At 48.6% G+C, this 13,054-nt stretch overlaps 1 long non-coding RNA gene across 1 annotated transcript in view; it reads right to left on the bottom strand.

Annotated features, from left to right (window-relative positions):
• Window positions 1–10,841: 10,841 nt before the first annotated feature.
• Window positions 10,842–13,054, bottom strand: part of LOC138925522 (uncharacterized) — a 45,977-nt gene continuing 43,764 nt past the window's right edge. The window contains exon 5 of the long non-coding RNA XR_011441752.1: window positions 10,842–11,015. This is a non-coding gene — a long non-coding RNA (uncharacterized lncRNA). The remainder of the gene's footprint in view (window positions 11,016–13,054) is intronic.

Raw genomic sequence — 13,054 nt, forward strand, 5'->3', positions numbered from 1 at the left:
TCCCAACGCAGAGCGTTTGAGCGCCTGCGAGACATTTTGTCATCAAAACTAATGTATCCGGATTTCAAACTTCCGTTAGATTTAACCACCGATGCCTCAGCAAGCGGTAGCGGTGCAGTACTGTCCCAAAAAGGCAGGCCTATCACAATGATATCTCGCACGTTAAAAGATTGCGAGCTCAATCATGCAACTAACGAAAAAAAATTATTGGCAATTGTTTGGGCTATAGGAAAATTACAAAATTACCTTTACGGCACAAAAGAGATCCGAATTTTTACGGACCATCAACCTCTTACTTTTGCCGTATCCGAGCGAAATACACATGCAAAAATTAAACGATGGAAAGCATTCATCGAAGAACATAACGCCAAGCTATTCTACAAACCCGGAAAGGAAAATTTTGTTGCCGACGCTTTGTCACGGCAAAACATAATCGCTATGCAAAACGAACCCCAATCTGATGTAGCCACTAATCACAGTGAACTTTCCTTGACCTACACGGTCGAATCCACCGATAAACATGAAAACTGTTACAGGAATCAAATAATCCTAGAGGAAGCATAGCAACCTTTATGGCGACACTTCATAGTTTTCGGGACCAAAAACCGACACATAATCCAATTCAATAATAAGGATTCACTGTTCGGATTGGTCAAAGAGGTAGTAAACGCAGATGTTGTTAATGCTGCGATTTGCACTTACTGCGATCTCTCCGCACTAGCATGCATCCAACATGCCTTGGTAACCGAATTCCCGGCAACCAAGTTCTGGCACTGCAAAAAATTCGTGAATGACATCACGGATGCAAATGGACAGAAAGAAGTAATTATCTGCGAACACAACCGCGCTCACAGGGCAGCCCAGGTCCGAATGGACGAAGGCCAAGCCGAGAAATCCCGAGAGGAGACGAGCCAGACCCGACGCCATAGTGATCCAAGCAGCAGGCATGACGTACAGTCAGATCTTAAGCATGGCAACTCGCAGGGAGGACGGGAAGCTTGACGACCTTGGCCCGTGCGTCAAGAAGGTGAGGAAGACAGCCAAGGGCGGGCTGCTACTGGAGTTGGCCAGGAAGAAGGAGAACTCCACACAGGCCCTTAAAGGTTGCATCGAGGAGGTCCTAGGGAGCAAGGCAGAGGTGCGGGCGTATTCGGAGGAGACCAAGGAGTCACTCGTCGAGCTACGAGGACTCGACGCACTAGCTACTTCAGAGGACATCATCGGGGCTATCGCGCAGCAGGCAGCGGTCGACCAAGGCGTCTTAAAAATAAAGAAGCTGAGAAGCTGTTATGGCGAGACGCAGACCGCTATCGTAGCTTTCCCCGCGAGCCTTGCCAAGACCATCATTGCTGTGGGCAAGGTGAAGGTTGGGTGGTCGGTATGCCATATGAGGGAAAAGGAGGTCGTGGCTCGCTGCTACAGGTGTCTTGGGATGGGGCACATCGCAAGCGCTTGCAAGAGCTCGAAGGACAGGAGAGGCTGCTGCTTCCGCTGCGGAGACTCGGACCACAGGGCGGCCACCTGCAAAAAGGACCCTCGATGCTTCTCGTGCGAAGATAAGGGCCGGAAGGATGTGAGGCATCAGACTGGAAGCAGAAGTTGCCCCATGTCAGCGAAAGGAGGTGGACCTAGGACGACAGGATGTTAGTGCTTCAGCTGAACCTGAACCACTGTAGGGCGGCCCAAGATGTGCTGTCGCAGACGGCGAGGGAGACCAAGGCGGACATAGCGCTCCTAAGCGAGCCCCATAGGACTGGCTCAGACAACCGCTGGGCAGCTGACCTATCGGAGAAGGCCGCCATCTGAAGCTGCGGCGCAACCGGCGCGACAATGCACTCAGTGCACAGTGCGGAGGGATTTGTAAGGGCTCGGATAGGTGGGGCATGGCTGTACAGCTGCTACATGGCCAATGAGTTTGAGCGCATGATGGACTGCCTAGGAAATGACATCAGAGGCCGTTCTGACGTCCTTGTATCAGGGGACTTCAACGCATGGGCGCAGGACTGGGGCTGCCCGAGGACGAATGCGAGAGGGAGAGTGGTCAGAGAAACCTTTGCCTCACTCGATCTCGTCCTGCTGAACGAAGGAAACCAGCACACCTTCAGCAGAGCCGGAGCAGGTTCCATCATAGACCTGACGTTCGCAAGCCCCTCGCTAGCGAATGGCGCTAACTGGAGGATAAGCGGCAGCTTTACGGCCAGCGACCATGAAGCAATATTGTGCTCAATTGGTAACCCTCAAGAACGACCGAGGGATCCGAAACCACGAGGCTACAGAGTCGGTACGCTCCAGGCGAGGATCTTCACCGAGGCAGCGCGCGACATTGGCAACGTCTTACCAAGCGGAGCCAACGAAATGGCTGATACCCTGGCTGCTAAGCTGGAGGCAGCGTGCATGGCGAGCATGCAGCGGAGAAGCCGCTACCGCAGGAACCACGCTCCCGTTTACTGGTGGAGCGTCGAGATTGGCTCCATCCGAGCTGAGTGCATGAGAGCAAGGAGGCTCATGCAGCGCGCGAGAGGCAGCGACGCCTTTGAGGAGCGGCTCCTAGCCTTTAAGGACCGGCGCAAAGCATTGAAGGTGGCCATCCGAGGCAGCAAAAGGAAATGCTTCCTGGATCTATGCGACTCGGCGGAGGAGAATCCATGGGGCAACGCGTACCGGATAGTGGTGAAGAGGCTGCGCGCAGGAAACCCGTCCCCCACGGACCCGAACGGACCATGCTAAGGACCATAGTGCAAGCACTGTTCCCAGCCGGCAACCAGGTCACCCAGCTTCCCACCCCCCCAGCAGACAATGAAGCGACTGAGGAGGTAACGGAAGAAGAAGTACTGGCCATAGGGAGATGCCTGGCCCCGAACAAAGCACCCGGCCCGGACTCGGTTCCTAACCGAGCCCTGAAGCTGGCTCTAGCTCTGCAGCCGGGAAGCTTTGCGGAACTCTACAATAAATGTATCCGCGAAGGCACTTTTCCCACCAGGTGGAAGGTACAGAAGCTCCTGCTGCTCCTCAAACCAGGGAATCCAAGGGAGGAGGCGTCGTCCTATAGGCCAATATGCCTGCTGGACGCAACGGGCAAGGTCTTCGAGAGCGTGATCGCGGCGAGGCTCGAAGCTGCCATGGAGGAGGCGGGAGGGCTGTCTCCCAAGCAGTATGGGTTCCGGAAGGGAAGATCAACGGCGGATGCCATAGCAGAGGTGGTCGGCATTGCTCGCAACGCAATAGCGGGAACCAGGTGGAAAGGTGGCTCCAAGCAATACTGCCTGATAGTCACCCTGGACATCAGGAACGCCTTCAACACGGCGGACTGGAACAAAACACTGGAAGCCCTAAGGCGGTTCAACGTTCCCAGTGCCATAATAAACCTAAACGTCATCAGTAGCTACTTTAGTTCCAGAGTGCTACTGGTCGACACGGACATGGGCACGGAGTCCTACGACGTTACGGCGGGTGTGCCCCAAGGATCGGTCCTAGGACCGCTGCTGTGGAACGTCATGTATGACGGAATCCTGAGGCTGCAGCTCCCAGCGGGATGCGACGTCGTCGGCTTCGCAGCATCGAGCAGGAGAGGCAGTAGGGTGGAGGCCCCAAGCCTGTGGCGGGCGAAGCAATGCCTAGCGGTCGTCCCGCCCGCTCTCAAGCCCTCACTATCCATCATCCATGAACAACCACCTTTCCCCCCCCCACCCCTTATTATAATGTCTATATTTATGTTAAGTATGTTAATTGTTGTTGAGATTAATAAAACAAAGTATATAAAAAAAAGGGCAGCCCAGGAAAATGTTAAGCAAGTCCTTCAGGATTACTATTTTCCAAATATGTCCAAACTCGCCAACGAACTGCAAGACATGCACTAAAGGAAATTACAACAGACACCCCAAGAAGCAGGAGTTGGGTATCACGCCAACCCGTGATAAGAGGTTTTTTTTTAACCTGTGTAGATACATTTTCAAAATTCGCTGTAGTACAGCCAGTACTTTCTAGGGCCATAGTCGATGTGCGCAGCCCTATATTACAGCTAATAAATTTTTTCCCAGACATTAAAACTATATATTGTGATAATGAGGCGTCTTTCAACTCGGAGACTATAACCTCATTGTTGAAAAATCAATATAACATTGACATTGTTGACAACCGTCGAGCTTATTATGAGAGTAACGGTAGAATACAACAAGACAATACATTCAGTGACCTGAATACAGGCCTTGCACTCAACCAATGCCGAACAGAAATTATTGCCGAAGTAATATTGAAAAGGCACAACAGGCCAATCTAGATAGGTGCAACCCTACCAGACAAAACAGAATTTTTGAGGTAGGAGAAAAAGTGTACCTAAAAAAAACCAAAAGGTTAGGAAATAAGCTAACTGCACTGTTCACAGAAGAGCGTGTATGTCTGTTCTTATAAGAGGGAGGGTGGTCCATAAGGACAACCTTAGATGAAAAAATACCCCTCAACTCTTTTACCTTTTCTTTACTTTATTTTCGTACACGCCACACCTTAGCATACTTACTTCATTTTATGCACAGTGGACAATACATGAGCGTCTCGGAACTCTCCGAACTTGTTTTACGTGGCGTGTTCCACACTGAAGGGATTACGACCACGGCACTTAAATATATACCCACAAGAGGTATATAGTGCATGGGCACAGATGGTACGCCTGCCAGCGCCCCAGACTAGAAGCTATAGCTATGTACATAGGGACCAGCCTGGTACCTTTCAAGTATGTGCTTGCCGGGCAGCATACTCCCTCTGGATAAGAAGCGAAGTATATCTATCACCTCTGCTGATCTATGGGTCACAGCACCCGAGTTGTATAATGCAACTCCACGTCGAGTCCGAGGACTCTACCCGCGATATGGGTATCAACCACAGCCACCACGATACTCCCACAAGGGGGCCTACCTCAATGGTAGTGTCTTGGACACACTATCCAACCCGTGGCACCGAAGTTTGTGGGCTCGGTGACCCACCCCTTTAGCTCCGACAAGCTCGGATGGGGGGCCCTGCCATGTTAGTCGCCTCCTACGACAAGCTATGGCGAACTGTGGTAGAATTCTTCGCCGCTAGCCACACGGCACGAAAAGTGGGTCTAAAGACCCCTCCTCCTCCGGAACACCTCCTTGGCAAACTGCTCTAGTCTCCTCATCTTGTCGTCGCTCTCCTAAGCTCTCCGAAGCTAAACATTAGTGTCTAGCGTTCACCCTCGCAAGCACCGCCGCATACACCGGACAGCTCGGGGACAGCATGCTGTGACCCGAGGGGTGCCCGTAAAAGCGGCAATTCCGGCAGTCCACCGGGTTCGCGCAGCCACGTGCACTGTGGCCGGCCTGTCCGGATTGCCTGCAAACATTCTCCTTCTGTTTGCACTCTGCCACCTTGTGGTTGAAGCCAACACACCTATAGCACGCGTAGGCCCGCACCTGTGCCCTGCATCGATAGGAGAACCACTTGATGTAAATTCTCCCACCCTCCAGCAGTTCAAGCACCTTGGGCTTGCACTCCAAAGTCACGTTAGCAGTGGCTCCATCAGCAACCGTCCAGGGTTTAATGTCCAGATGGACCGCCCTCCTGAATTCAGTCTCAGGGATGTGGTCTTTGAGGTTGTTGGCAAATAACTCAGCCATAAATTCCTCCGGTGCGATCTGCGTGGCGACGTCCTGTACGACAAGCTTCGGCCGCTGGGCAGTGTTCGGCTTGACCTCAAGGCCAATCTCGCCGAACTTCCTGCTGGCGACTACCCGCTTGATCTCTCCTAACGAGGGGGTGCGTATAATGGCTCCGCCACGCGCAAGCCCTCTCACCTCGTGCAGGCGAACTCTAAGCGTAGGAGCAATCTCTCGGCGCACCTTTTCGGCTTCCCTGCCCGTCAGCTTTGGGTGCTTACTGGACACCACGGCCGACCACGTATCCCGTGGTTTTCGCGGCGCAGGCACTGGGGCAGCAGAAGGCACTGGCAGGCTGGGATACGCAGATGCGTACCCAACGGGTGGCCGGTTGACCACAGCTACTGGCGCTGATGGCATCTGGGTAGGCAGCGGCATCGTCGCTCGCAGTCTGCTGGTTTCCTCCAGCACTGCATTCCGCACCATCAGGGCCTGGACAATGCCGTCGTACCTGTTGATGCATCGCATCAGCTCCATAGCCTGCTTGGCGTTCAGCGAGGAGTCGGTCACCAAGCCGACAAACGTCTCCTTGATGTTCCCGACTTCCTCCAGGACACCGTCAGCTCCACCCTTGACGATCCTCTCCAGGCATCGTGTCGGGGTGGTCGAACGCACCGGGACGGCAGCGGGGGCATCCACGACGACAGCAGTTCCAGCGACATCAGAAACAGCTCGGGCAGCAGGGGCAGCGGGGGCGACGAAAGTGACGTCATAGTCATCAACGTCGACAGCAACAGTGGCGGTGGCGGAGATAGTCCCCGGCATCTCCAAAGAAGAGAGCGCCGTCTCCTCCAGCACTCCAACTGGCTCCGGTTTGCCTTCCCCAGGCACGGCCAATAACTTGGCCTGAGTAGGCGCCGAGATGGAACTTGCTTTGGACTTACGTCCGCGGCGGCGTCCTCGTGCAGCGGTAGCACTGCTTGTCCGACTACTTGCCCGACTGCTTGCGGATAGCTCCGACTCCGACATCATGGCGTTAGGTGCGCCCTCGATGGGCACAACGGCGCCGCCTGGTTCTGGTATTTTAAAATGGGCCCCAGAAAATATGCAACAAGAAATGGAGCGCAAAAAGTATGCAACGGTTTTTGGGCCCCCAAAAAAATGTTACGATAATTGGCCGCCCAAAAGTATTCACTTACTTTTTTTTTGAAAAGAACTCCGTTCAAATTCTTGCGCCAACAGTTTAAGTGTTGCTTAAGCACACTATAGAGTGTTGTATAGCAACACTCTTCACGTCACTATCAAACCCTTTTTTAGTGTTGCAAAAGTACCAGTCTTGGCGCACAGCCACACTTCACAACAGCTGACTGTTCTATTTCTAACGAATTGGCAACGCCAAAAGCGCTAGAAGTTTAGCCGAAAACGGCTTAACACTTCAAAAAGCACCAACACGGCAGCACTGGAGCTTTCGGAAGCTTAAAGCTTCCACATTTTTTCACGAGCACGTGGTCGAATTTTCAGAAAGAAAAACGCGTTTTCCCACAAAATACGCGTGCCACAGTAACCGCACAACGCGCAATTTGTGTCAGCAACGTTCGCTCACAAAAACGCACAATTTATAGACCGAAAAGCAACGAATTTACGCCGAAAAAGATTTTTTAAACGGAGCGACCGAAAAACACGTCTGCACTCTACCGTAGATAGGACAATACATTCAGTGACCTGAATACATGCCAAGCACTCAACCAATGCCGAACAGAAATTGGCAATAATAAGTAATATTGAAAACGCACAACAGGCCAATCTAGATAGGTGCAACCCTACCAGACAAGACAGAGTTTTTGAGGTAGGAGAAAAAGTGTACCTAAAAAATAACAAAAGGTTAGGAAATAAGCTAACCGCACTGTTCACAGAAGAGCGTGTACAAGCAGACATGGGAACGTCTGTTCTTATTAGAGGGAGGGTGGTCCATAAGGACAGCCTTAGATGAAAAAATACCCCTCAACTCTTTTACCTTTTCTTTACTTTATTTTCGTACACGCCAAACCTTAGCATACTTACTTTATTTTATGCACAGTGCATCTAACCTTTCGCCTGCTTACAGGATCGCAGGAATTTTATTGATAACGTTAACGGAATTGCGGTGGTATGGGAACATAGAAACTTGCTTAGACATTCAAGTAATTTGTCCGAATTTTAACACTGTTAAGGGGTAATCAGAGGTCGGTACAGATCTTGGGTGATTATTGGATCACCCTAGCGTTTAATTGCAAAATCAGCATAAAAATCTTTAGGGGCCGTGCCCGATTCCCATTGGCGCACGGTATGGTGTGTTATGTGGATATTGTTAGTGTCAGCACTTTGCTGCACGAGCGGTCGGCTTGCCGGCCGCACTTAGCTTACGTTAATTATTTTATGTCTTCAGTTTTAATTGGGAAATTCAATAAAGCGTTTGCTTGAATATAGAACTCCGGCATTGGCCGTAAACTTCCTTTTATCCACTGAAATTGGTTAGTGTGCCTTAAGGACCATTAGCAACGGAGTTAGTTACTCCCAACGTAATCTTCCTAAATTGGAAAGAGCTAAGAGCCAGCGACAACCGCCCAGCTCGGACATAACAGCAGCCAGCCACGGCTGAGTCATCACCCCCTTCACCGGAACCAACGGACAGCGGCGAGGGACAGTGCGGGGAAGACATTTAAACATAATTTATACTCCATGAAGTCACGCAAAGTCTGGACACAAAGAAAATAATAAAACGCATTTCAAAATTTTTAAGGTGTCCCAAAGGATTTTGGTTTCCAAAGTCATACATAGGATGCACGCAAATAAAAAAAAACACCGGGTAAATTCCATAAAGGAAAGTATCACTACGACGATATAAACCCACCTTATTTTCCACGGTATACATGGATCACCTAAGTCTTTGTCAGGGCCGTAGCTAGCATGGGGCAGGTGGGGTGGTGCCCCAGGGCCCCCGAAGGGAAGGGGCCCCACCGGGGCAAAAAACTTCCGTATAGGAGGCCCCAAATTTACTTGTTGCCCCAGGGCCCCCGAGGCTCTAGCTACGGCCCTGGTCTTTGTTCAAACAGTTTAAGCAGGAATAAACATATTCTGAATATTGTCCAACAAACACTATTGCAACTAAGTATATCCTGCATTTCTGGATATCCTGCAAGACGCCACGAGCTCCTTTAAAATGCAGGAACGAATCATCGTCGATTGAGGTTCACTTTGTAAGAAAAATAATAATAATATGTCGAACAATGTGAAGCATATCCTTAACGCTATAAGGACACCGAGAGCCAACGGTCATTCAGAACAAACTTCAACTGCTTTTGAATGATATCAAAAAGTGATGGGACGAACGTTCTATCCAGTGGAGCATTAGCACCATGGTAAGCCACGAGATATACTGAAGACTACCATAACGAGCGTGAACCACAGTCAAGAGGTTTGATGACCGATTTTGAGATGGAGAAGCTACGAGCAGACACTTCAACTAGGGTCAACGATCAAAGATCTGCATCCAAGAGACGTTTCGGTGCAAAACACTCTAAGCTAACCAGTTATAAGCTTGAAGTTATTGTGTTGGTTGAGAACCAGACGAACAGCACTAGTAGAATTTCCAGAAAATTGGAGCCTCGCTATAAATTACTTTTTATCGTCAACAAGATGTTGCCAAACGACAGATTTCCAGTTCAAAATAGCCCCCTGCACAACGAGAGCAGAGATATTATAAGTCGGCTTACGCATCCGATAAGATGAAACGCTGGTGTTCTTTCAGAAGATGAACAAGATGAAAACGAGGACTGCAAGGATAACTCAATCTGTGATTCTCGCGAAGGCTCTGAGAATTTATCAGGAAATGTCGATTGTAAATAACTTCATGCAAGCATAACGACATTCGTCGACATTTCACATTCAGAGATCTTAGTTGCATCATATTTAGCTACATATGTCAGATACTGGAGCAAACAAAAGTGGAGTTTTTCGAAAAGAATACTTGAGAAATAAAGAATATCATTTTGAGATCATTTTAAAATCTCAGGCCTGAAAGAAACTGAGTAAGTTGCTAACTTTCCTGGCAGTTGTTTCTTCCGATCCAATCCTGGATGTTGGGGATTTGCCTGTGCTTTCATCTACCTTTGGTCCGTGAGTCCCACCTCTCCTGCTATGTGGATAATGCCGCTTGTCGGGCTGACCTCTTGATGACCCCCTGGGATAAGTTCCTTCCCCGTTGGTGATTGCATGCGGAGCTTTCATCCGCTTCATTAGCCAGAATATCGATTAGGATCATTTCGGCTAGAACGAGTGCGGCTTCCTCCGATATTGTTCTGAAGCCGGAAATGACGCCGCTAGTCGGTAGGATGCCCTTAGCTTCTTCCTAGGCCCTGTTGTCTTCTGACTGAAGCAGCCCAAATCGTACGGCGCTGCGTACAGAAAAACCGACGTGACGACCCTGGCTGGAAGGCGTCTCCTGCCTTCCTTTGGGCCTCTTACGTCTGGCAGCATTCGTGAGAGTGCTCCTTGGATCCTAGCTGCTCTTATAGTGGTGTGCGCTCCGCAGGTCATCCTGTTGTACCCCTAGGTATTTAATTGCCTCCTTTGAAATGGAAATGGATCAGTTCCTCACCTGGATAGTAATGTACTCTACTTTCTTCCTGCTCGTGAAGAGAAACGACTCCGCCTTTCGTTCTAGGCATAGAAACGCCTTTCGTTCTAGGCATGGAGCTGTCGCAGGCATCTGCTAATGATCCGGAGAGTTCCTTCGCTGCTTCTCCGGGGAGGATGATGAGGCCCAGTCCAGCGATGGAAGTAGCCGAGAGTGCTTCTCGATCCAAACGCATGTCCTTTCATTTTGGTCCTGACAATCAGGTCATAAAACGAATGAAGAACGAATAGATCTCCTGGTGGGTTTGGCGGTGGGCTAAAGGGCTTCAAAGGAGAACAACAGAAGGGTCTCAGGCTTACCCAAAAGTCTTTGTGAATGGGTTTCCATCGTTGAAGATTAAATATGACTACTTATATTCGGGCAATCCTTTCAAAACCTCTCTGGTATGTTGCAAAACCTCTTTTTCAATTCTTACTCTTCTCAAAAGGTTCGATTTCTGCAGTCTTGCCGTCAGCTCGTTACAGAAAAAGGCTAGATTGATTATAAAAAAAGGATAGAAAAGAACAAAAATAAAAAAAAAAAAGGAGAAAAAAAGACAAAATATTTTTTCCATAAATTTTATGTAATATCACTCTTTATTGGTGGCCAAATCGTTAAAAACATCGTCAATGTCATCATTGAAAGCTTCTAAGCTTTGATTTTCTGTAGATTGGTTGCTTCCAATCATTTTTGAATGTTGCTTACGAATTTCAAATTCATGGGAACATACGCCTTTCCGGCGTACCCCAAACCTAAAAAAGAAAAAAGCAATTTAAATAAATTTGTGAAACAAAAGAAAATTAAAATATTTATCTGATCGATAAAATCGCATGTAAAGTTTCGCATTTAAGATTACAAAAGGGTTGCATTAATTATCAAGTGCTGCTATCGATATAAAAGTAATGTACATTTTGATTACTTTTCAGCACTTTACACAAAAATAAAAAGCAGATAAAAAGGCCAGGCCGAAATAAAAAAAAGGACAGATAAAAGGCTAGGGGATGTTTTAAATTTTTTCCGGCTGACGCAGTTAAAAACCGGACAGATCTGTCCGAAAAAAGGATAAAACGGCAACACTGGATGTCTGGGACGTCATCTTAATAGCTTTTGTCTTCGCCGGGGCACCAGATATGTGGTCGTCTATATAAAAATCCTTGAGGATGACCCGAGAACCAAAAAGGAAACTTGTACTTTTATCCTGAGCCAGAAGGTGCATTGAGAGAACGGACATGAAAGACGCCGGCTTTGTGTCATTCGTCACGATATCGAGCTTGAAAATCTTTACATCATCCTGAGCCATTCTCTGGAGTAGCAGCGTACGCAGCGCTACATCTTACAAATATCTCCCGTTATAGCGACTATTTTCAGTTTTCCATAGCAAGTTATCGGAATATAACTGAGAGAATATGTGGAGGATATGGCTGCAAAACAGTCGCAACAACTCTCAGCTAAGTAGTGGAGCTTTTTCCTTTCAAGGAGCAGTGATAAGGAAGAGGTAATACAGGCACTTACCTCGCAGTTCCTGCGGAACCCAAGACATGCAGAATCAGATCCAAGTATTCCCAAGATGATCTAAGCATATGAACGATATCAAATATTATGGTCAAACAAGGGTTGCGTGACACCGCCTCCGGAAACTATCCAAACTACTCCATCCAAATTGAACCTTATGCACAAGAAGAAATCCGTATCCTAGCTGCACTCGCCCAACTGACGTAAGACCAAAAAAAAATGCTAGCTCCAATCAGCAAATCCACATGCTGCGCTTGTGGTTTGGTTGGTTTTGCCAAAACAACGCTGCCAGGAATTTTTCACTTAGAGGCATCTATGCTCATGCCGAGCTGACGTTCTGTGGTGTGAGATGCCACAACTGCCTCGATGTATATAGAATAAAGAACAAAGAACCAAAGAAACGGCTTCTACTCTTACTTTTCAACCCGCGATACCGAAGTGGAAAAATCGGCGCTTAAAAGCAACCCGGCTTTACTGACCGCTGAAACCCAAAGGGCACGGTCTTGCTCACCCGCTCTGCTCACTCCGACTCCCGCGTCATGGAGCTCGCAGTCTAAAACCCCCCCTCCAATACCGGAAACAAATTTCGCACCAACAACAAGCAGCGCTACAACTTCTGCAACAACAGCGAAAACCCCTGCAACTCAAAGTACCACGACGTCAACGACTACAGCGAGTACAAAAACAACAACCTCGGAAAGTGCCAAAGCGGCAACGGCCACCCAGACTGGAATGGATCGCTACATCCAAATTAAGCGCAAGCTTAGCCCGCAGAGTAATCCGGCAGGCAACAAAACAAAAATTAACCGTGTCCTGAATAACGATAATGAACCAGACAGATCCACTTCTAACAGATTTGCCCTACTGGCGGAGGCTGAGGAAAACCAACCAGCCCAAGACACCGCAAAAAAACCCAAGCCCCCTCCAATCTATATTAGGGAAAAAAGCTCGAGTGCCCTGGTCAACAAAATTGCGTCGTTGATCGGGAACGGTGACAACTTTCATGTTGTTCCGCTTATCAAAGGAAACATCCATGAAACAAAGGTGCAAACCAAGTCTGAACAGCACTTCCGAATCGTGTCCAAATATCTGGACACTGTACAGAAAAACTATTACACGTACCAGCTGAAAAGCAGTAAGGGCCTACAAGTGGTAGTAAAGGGAATAGAACCTGATGTTACCGCCGCGGAAATAAAAACCGCCCTTAAAGAAAAGGGCTTCGCTGCCAAGAATGTTATTAACATTCTAAATATAAATAAAAAGTCACAACCCTTCTTCA

Source organism: Drosophila bipectinata, chromosome XL (assembly GCF_030179905.1).
Source record: "Drosophila bipectinata strain 14024-0381.07 chromosome XL, DbipHiC1v2, whole genome shotgun sequence".
Lineage (NCBI taxonomy): Eukaryota > Metazoa > Arthropoda > Insecta > Diptera > Drosophilidae > Drosophila > Drosophila bipectinata.